Source organism: Vulpes vulpes, chromosome 13 (assembly GCF_048418805.1).
Source record: "Vulpes vulpes isolate BD-2025 chromosome 13, VulVul3, whole genome shotgun sequence".
In the NCBI taxonomy this organism is placed as follows: domain Eukaryota; kingdom Metazoa; phylum Chordata; class Mammalia; order Carnivora; family Canidae; genus Vulpes; species Vulpes vulpes.
Window position 1 is genome coordinate 16,460,790 of NC_132792.1, and position 8,123 is coordinate 16,468,912.

The 8,123-nt window shown below is 34.8% G+C and overlaps 1 non-coding gene across 1 annotated transcript; it reads left to right on the forward strand.

Moving 5' to 3' along the window:
* Positions 1 to 7,809: 7,809 nt before the first annotated feature.
* On the forward strand, positions 7,810 to 7,916 carry LOC112916065 (U6 spliceosomal RNA). Its single transcript, XR_003234246.2, has one exon. It is a non-coding gene; the product is annotated as a U6 spliceosomal RNA (small nuclear RNA).
* Positions 7,917 to 8,123: the final 207 nt, after the last annotated feature.

The following is an 8,123-nucleotide window of genomic DNA, read 5'->3' on the forward strand; positions in this document are numbered from 1 at the left end:
GCAGCTATTAACTTGGAAGCCACATGAGGGAATGTGCCTGCCTCTACTGAAAATTGCATACATATAACCATCACTTAGCCAGGGACATGCTACTTTTTTTTCCATAAACCTCATTGAAAAACATAATACAAATATAAAAGGGGATAATGATGACAATGTTTATTTTGATCATAATTATAACAATAATTTCTCTGTGTTCCAAATATTTTAGTTATGTATTCTTATTTTATTATTTTAGTTGATTAGTTACATGCCTATCTCCCCTCCTGCTATCACAATTAGATATTTAATTATTTGATAGTAGGAGCTGTATTTATTCATTGTTGTGCCTTTAGGACTAAGTGTCCAGAAAAGAAGTTGGCACCGAGTAACAGTATATTCATTGGGGAAAAAAAAAGAAAAGTCATTTCTTTAAATAACAACTACTCAATCAGTGAATTGGATTTCTTTTGAAAAAAAAAGAAAAGAAAAGAAAAAAAAAGGATTTCTTTTGGTCTTTTTAAAAAAATTTTTAAATTAAATTCAATTTGCCAACATATAGTATAACCACCCAGCGTTCTATCAAGTGCCCTCTTCAGTGCCCATTGCTGTTAGCCCATCCCCCCAGTGTTTTTGAAAGAAAATAATTCAGAACAGGAGGACCAGATTTTGTTTTTGTTTTTGTTTTTTTGGCAAAGAATGTCCAGATTCACCCACCTATTTTACTTTTTAAAATTTGGTATCAAGCTCTCTTAATTCCATATCCCAAAGGCATTGACTTTTCTCAGCTACACTGACAATAATTCAGTTCAACCCACCTCCCCTTCTGCAACCTTTGTTTCCCAGAGTTAGGAGTCTCTCATGGTTTGTATCCCTCTCTAATTTTTCCCCACTCAGTTTCCCTCCTTTCCCTTAAAATCCCTTTCACTAATTCTTATATTCTACATATGAGTGAGACCATAGGATGATTGTCCTTCTCCAATTGACTTATTTCACTTGGATTGCTTTTGGTCTTATTCAACCAAACGATAAAGGCATGGGGTGGGGAGGATTGGTTAGCTTGACTTAATTAAAATTTAAAAACTTCTGTTCTAGGGACGCCTGGGTGGCTCAGTGGTTTAGCGCCTGCCTTTGGCCCAGGGTGTGGTCCTGGAGTCCTAGGATCGAGTCCTGCACTGAGCTCTCTGTGTGGATCCTGCTTCTCCTTCTGCCTGTGTCTCTGCGTCTCTCTCTCTCAATCTGTGTCTCTCATGAATAAATAAATAAAATTTTTTAAAAAGTAAATAAAAATTTCTGTTCTATAAAAGATATTGTCAATAGAGGAAGAAGAAAAGCCACAGACTGGAAGACAACATTTGCAGAAAATACATCTGATAAAGTACTGTTAACTAAAAATTTATGAAGAACTCTTAAAACTCAACAAGAAGAACACAAACAACCTGATTTTGAAACGGGCCAAAGTTCTTAATGGAAACCTCATTAAAAAAAGATACCCAGATGGTAAATATGCATATGAAAAGACTCTGCATCATATGTCATCAGAGAAATGCAAGTTCAAACAACAATGAAACACTGCCACATACCTATTAGAATGGCTAAAATCCAGAATACTAACAACACTAAATGCAGTTAAGGGGGAGGACATCATTGCTAGTAGGAATTCAAAACGGTACAGCCACTTTGGGAAATAGTTGACAGCTTCTAATGAAACTCAATAAGCTCTTACCATAAAATCCAGCAATCGCATTCCTTGTTATTTATCCCCACATGAATCGAAAACATGTCCACACAAAAACCTGCACACAGATGTTTATAGCAGCTGTATTTATAATTACCAAAATTTGGAAGCAACCAAGAAGTCCTTAGTCCTTAGTCAGTAGGTGAATAGATAAATGAAGTGTGGTACACTAAATAGTGCAGTTTTGTTCAGCACTAAAAAGAAATGAGCTATCAAGTCATGAAAACACATGGAGTAAAAGAAGTCTATTTGAAAAGGCTACATACTATATGATTCCAATTACATGACATTCTGGAAAAGGTAATTATTACAGAAACAGTAAGAAAGATCAGTTGTCAAAAACAAACAAACAGAGGTCCCTGGGTGGCTCAGTTGGTTGAGCATCTATCCCAGGGTCGTAGGATTGAGCAAGCCCCATGTTGGGCTCCCTACTCAGTGGGAAATCTGCTTCTCCCTTTCCGTCTGTGTGCTTTCTCCCTCTCTCAAATAAATAAATAAAATTTTTAAAACAAACAAACACCCACCTCCCCTCCAACAGCCCTCAGTTTGTTTCCTATGGTTTGCCCCCCTCTCTGTTTTTATGGGGGTAACTGACTGAGTGATGGGCATTAAGGAGGGCACATGATGTAATGAGCACTGGATGTGATATGCAACTGATGAATCACTAAATTCTAGGCCCCTGAAACTAATGATATACTCTATGTTAACTAAATTGAATATAAACAAAAAATTAAACAAAAAACAAAACAAAAGATCAGTGGTTGTCAAGAGTTTGAGGGGAGAGAAGAATGAATAGAGGACAAATGACTTTTAGGGCAGTGAAGCTCTCCTGCATCTCACTACAATGGTGGATACATGTCATTATAGAGCTGTGGTAACCCCAAGAATGTATTATACCTAGGATGAACCCTTATGTAATTTATATGTTTTGAATAATAATGATGTTCAATGTAAATTTACTGTAACAAATGTACTGCTCTGGCACAGGACATCGGTGGAGGAGGTCATATATATGTGGGAACAGGAGGTATGTGGAACTCCATGTCCTTTCTGCTCAATTTTGTTGTAAACCTAAAACTACTATAAAAATAAAATTTATTCACTTAAAAAGTGAAAGAGAACATGTCACTACATACATCACACATGAACAAAAGAAGAAACTAAGAAAATTTCGCTGTAAAACATTTGACAATTTAAATGAAAACTCAATTTACTCAAAGTGAACATAGGAAGAAATAGGAAATATGCACAAAATTGTTGAATTCTTAATTGAAAACATTTCCACAAATAAGTCTAAAGGATCAAATGTCTTCATTGGTGAATTCTCCTAAACATTTAAAGAAAAGAAAACAATCTTAAACAAACTCTTCCAGAGACCAGAAAAATAAGAAACACTTGCAAACTTATTTTATGGGTCCAGCATGACCTTAACACAAAACTTGACAAGAACCATGCAAAAAAGAGAAAAGCAAGTAGAGGCCAACATCTCTCATGAGCATGCACACAAGAAAATCTAAGGAATATATTAGAAAATTAAATCCAGAAATATAGAAAAATAATACTTTATTACAATCACACTGAGTTTATTTCAGGAATGAAATGTTGGTTTAATATTTGAAAATAAATCAAATATAACAGAATAAAAGATAAAAACCATGTGAAAACCTCAAAAGATACATAAAAAGTCTTTAGCAAAATTCTTCACCAATGATTAATCCATGATGAAATAAATGTAGAAAGAAATTTCCTTAATTATCTGACAAAATATAGCTATCCAAAGAAGCCTCTAAATTTTATTTGATTATCAAATAGTAAAGATACACATGGAAGTCTGGTAAGAGATATGGATACCCAGTAATATAACATCTACTCAGTATTTTTATAGCACTTCAAATACAGCAGAGCAAGAAGAATAGGTGAAAGGTATAAGAATTAAAAAAAAATAGCTGTCATTACTCATGCACAATGCAATTGTGTATATTAAACATGTAAAATAATTCTATAGATAAAGCACATGTAATAACCAAAAATAGCATTGTTGGATGAGAAGTGATATGTAAAATTCAATTATTACTTCAAATTATTAGGAACAAATCAAAATTGAACATTAGAAAACATTTAATTTATGATAGTACCAAAAATATCAATGCCTCAGAATAAACTTAACAAAAGTCATTTGATACTTCTACACTAAGAACTGTATTATAGAGAAAGTTTTTTTAAAGTTCTAAATAAATGGAAGTATATACCAGATTTATATGTTTGAAGATTTAATATTTTAAAGATGTCAATTCTTCCTAAACTAATTTATAGAATCAATAAAACTCTAATTATAAATCACATATGGTTATTTTTTTGTGGAAAGTGGCAAGCTAAATTCTAAAATATATATAGAAATCCAAACGACTCAAGTATCAAAGAAAATCAAAAAAATAAACAATGTTGAAAGACATGAACTAACATTTAAAAATAAAACAACAATAAAGTGGTAATTAAAAACTATGATTTTGGCACAAAGATAGAAATATAGACAAATGGAACATAATAGAATACCCAGCTTTACACCCAACCATAAACTGTCGCTGATTTATAGTATTGTGGCAGTGCAGTGGGGGAAAAAGTGACCTTTTAGATAAATGACTCAAGATTAATTGCATATTCTGTAAAAATTAATTTGACACCTTTCTTCTACCATGCACCAAAATTTATCCCATATGTACCTGGGACTCAATATTGAATAGTGAAGTAACAAAGCTCCTAAGGAAAATATGAAGGAAAACCTTCATGATCTTAAATTTGGCAAAGATTTCTTAAATAAGAACATAATCATAAACAATCACTAACCATAAAGTAAAAGATTGATGCATTAGATTTAATGAAAATTGATAATTTTTACTTATCAAAACACCATTGAGAGAGCTATCATGCAAATTGCAGCATGGAAGAGATTTGTAATCATAGATCTGACAAAGAAATTGAACAAAAAAATTGTAGATTAAAAACATCACAAATTTATAAGACAAATACAACAGTACAATTTAAACATGTCAAAGGACTTAAGTAGACATTTCATAGATGGCCAAAAAGTATAAGAAAATGTGTTTCTTGTCATTATTTATTATCAGGGAAATGCAAATAAACCCACCAGAATGACTACAGTTTTAAATAAATATCCAATGGAATTTAGTGTGGAGGAGGTCTTGCTAAATATGAAACATAATGAATGCACATTGCACCAAAAGCCATACACAAATGTTCAGAGAACTTTATTAATAATTTCCAAACCCTAGAAATAGTCCAAATGTCCGTTATCATTAATAAATTGTTACATATTCGTATAATGGAATATCATTTAGCAATGAAAAGAATGAATAAAGGCTATGGAACAATCAAATGGATAAATCTATAATAATAATAATGAGCAAAAAACCAAACCAAAACGAAATAAAAAATAAACACACAGGAGTTCAGACCATACTATTCCATCCATAAAAAGAGCTGAAAGCATTTTAAGATGATAGATATCAGGATAGCGATTACTTTTGGGAGTTGACTGTAAGGCAGAGGGATATGGTTGTTTCTGGAGTATAAATAATGTTCTATATTCTTGGAGATGATTACATGCCTTGAAACCACTTTTTACAAATTTTCAGCCTGTATATTTAGTAGTTATTTACGTATTACATATGGTAACAAAAATGTTTCAAAGTATTTTCCAAATTTGTTTTATATATATTTCAGTGACTATTGGAAGATATGCCTCCTGCTTTTTAAATTCTTCACTGAATATTGACTTTGTCCCAGTGTATCATGCCAATAATGGTTGGAAGAGAAGAATGGTTGACCTCTGGTTTCTGCCCTTGCCTCATTTTACTAATTAATAGAGACAGGATGAGTTGTGAACACAAATAATACAAAGCGTAAAATGATGTGAACCACCTGTGGGCTAGGCAGTGGGCCACCAGACATCTTCGAAGAAGAGATGGCAACTGAATAAAACATTGAAGCCTCAGAATATTAAAACCAGTGTAACAAGAAATGGCTTCTCAGCAGGGGGAAAAAAAAAGCACCAAAAAACTTGCAAGTGTGAAAATGTAAGGTGTGTGTGTGTGTGTGCATGTGTGAAAATATAAAATATGCCTATTTCTATGTGAAATTTGTGAGTGGCATCTCCAGTCCAGCAGGTGAATTTGTTGTCCCTGAAACATGTTTATAAATTGAAATTCAAGAGTTGGAAATCTGCTGGACAGTTTCTCTTAGCAGAATGCAAACTTTGGTTTCTGTAACCACATTTCCAGAATTTAGGGAATCATAAAGTACCCGTCAGCCAGAGTGTTTGAGGGCACCTTTCCTGGCAATCTTGGGAAATGCTTTTAATAGAAGAATAGATAGGAGGATTTTTGCTGAAATGTAGAACTTGTGCCAAGGAGAAGTGGGCAAAAGAACTTAAAAAGGAGCTTGAAATTACTTTGTGGAGGGTCAGCAGATTTAGGCTATTTGGTGTTGTGATCAAGGGTGTTTGCTGGCCCTTGGGCAGGACAAAAAAAAAAAAAGCCATATTTAAGGACAATTGATTTGACAATGAATTGAAGACTAGCACTGCTTGAACAACTGAGTATATATAGCCAGGGCACAAATACTTATATATCATCTCTATGCATATGTCTCTTTCTATATGTCAAGAATCCAGAGAAAAGGAGGTAACTAGTCAAGGTGATGATGCCCAGACTTGATTTTGCAGGTAATAGAAGCAGGCCTACTCTTGCCCCAATCTCCTGGGGTTCTTAGCAGTGGCCGTAAACAAGAAATCCTGCTAAGCACCAGCCCACATCTGTGTAACATAAACAGATTCATGCACATGGCTGAGGTTCTATTTTCCCTAGAAATAGGCTACATCATAGATGATTTTCTCTGCTAAAGCTATGATTTGGGGTGGGTGAGGATAATAGAGTAGTTATGGGAGGTGGCGCAAGGGACAAGGATGGGAGAGAGAAGGGGACATTGCTATCTTTTAAAAAGGCTGCTTATGACTTCACCTGTTTTTATGACTGTGGCAAGTCTCCTGAAAAATGATTTCAGGGATTATTCTTCAGGTCATCTTCCCCATAGTGATTGTTTTAAAGATTCTTGGAGGATGCTCTCTGCTCTTTCCACAGTATGAACCCTGGGCAAGGAGCCAAAGTTGTTTTAAATCTCAGTTGAAAGCTTTGGCTCTTTGTACGTGAATATGTGCCAAAAGGAAGTCTAATAGCTTATCAAGTTGAGGCACCTCAGGGAGGCCCAGAAGCAAGAATTTTTGAGAAGGGGTTTAGGGAGCAAGGTTATTAACTCTTGACCCAACTATAGCCCTTTTTTGAGCTACTATTTATATTTGGTTAATTGAATGCTTTTCTTCCTTCCTTCCTTTCTTTCTTTCTTTCTTTCTTCTTCTTCTTTTTTTTTTTTTTTTTTGCAAGGCAATTGGCTTGAGAGTCCTGACACCAGGTTTTCTCATTGAAAACTTTTAAACAAATTGTGCTATTGACCAATTCCCATTATCAGTATATGCCTTAGTTTTCTTTTCTATAAAATTGAGATAGTATGTGTCTGACATATCTCATTAATATATCTTTAAAGTGAAAGTTCTGTGAAAGAACACAAGATAAATGATCTCAGCAAATTATTTACCTAGCATCCCTTATACACTGTACTAACAGCTACAAGAAATTCAGAAAATATTTAGGAAATACTTATTTCTAGTTTCCAGAAGACAAAGATACGACCTACAAAGCAGAGTATGCTAGAGTCTTTCTAGCATGATGCAGTGGCTACTGAGGTTGATCCCTTACTCCTGTCTTCAGTCCTTTTCAGATGCAAGTATTCATTCCCCCAGGAGTACTGACAGCTGACAGTTCATAGCTAAATACTCCTTAGGTGCTCCTTGCCCAAGATTCTCACAGCCAAGGGCAGTGGACAGAGAGAGGCAAAGGCGCTGACTCCCTTGTTCACAGCTCCTGAGCTCCCCCAAGGGATTGGCTGTGGCCTTGGTAGAGGCAGTTCCGTAGCCCAACTGCTTGCACAATCTTGCTTCCCCAATAAAATGACTCCACACAGTACTCCCTTGGGCAGCACATATACTAAAATTGGAACTATACAGAGAAGATTAGTATGGCCGCTGCAAGAGAATGGCATGAGATTTCACAAATGGCATGAGATTTCATCCCACATTTTCCAACCTATTAAATCTTAATTATAAAAGAAAAAATTCCTTCATGCAAATCTCTAAGAGTCTGCTTCTGGGGAACCTGGCTTATGGTAATTAACCAAGAAAAAAAATGCTATGGGAATTCCTAGAAGGAAGAAGGCAAATCCTGTTTTGGGAAGATGAGACAGGAAAAGTTGCATGTGGGAGATGGTTTTTGTGATG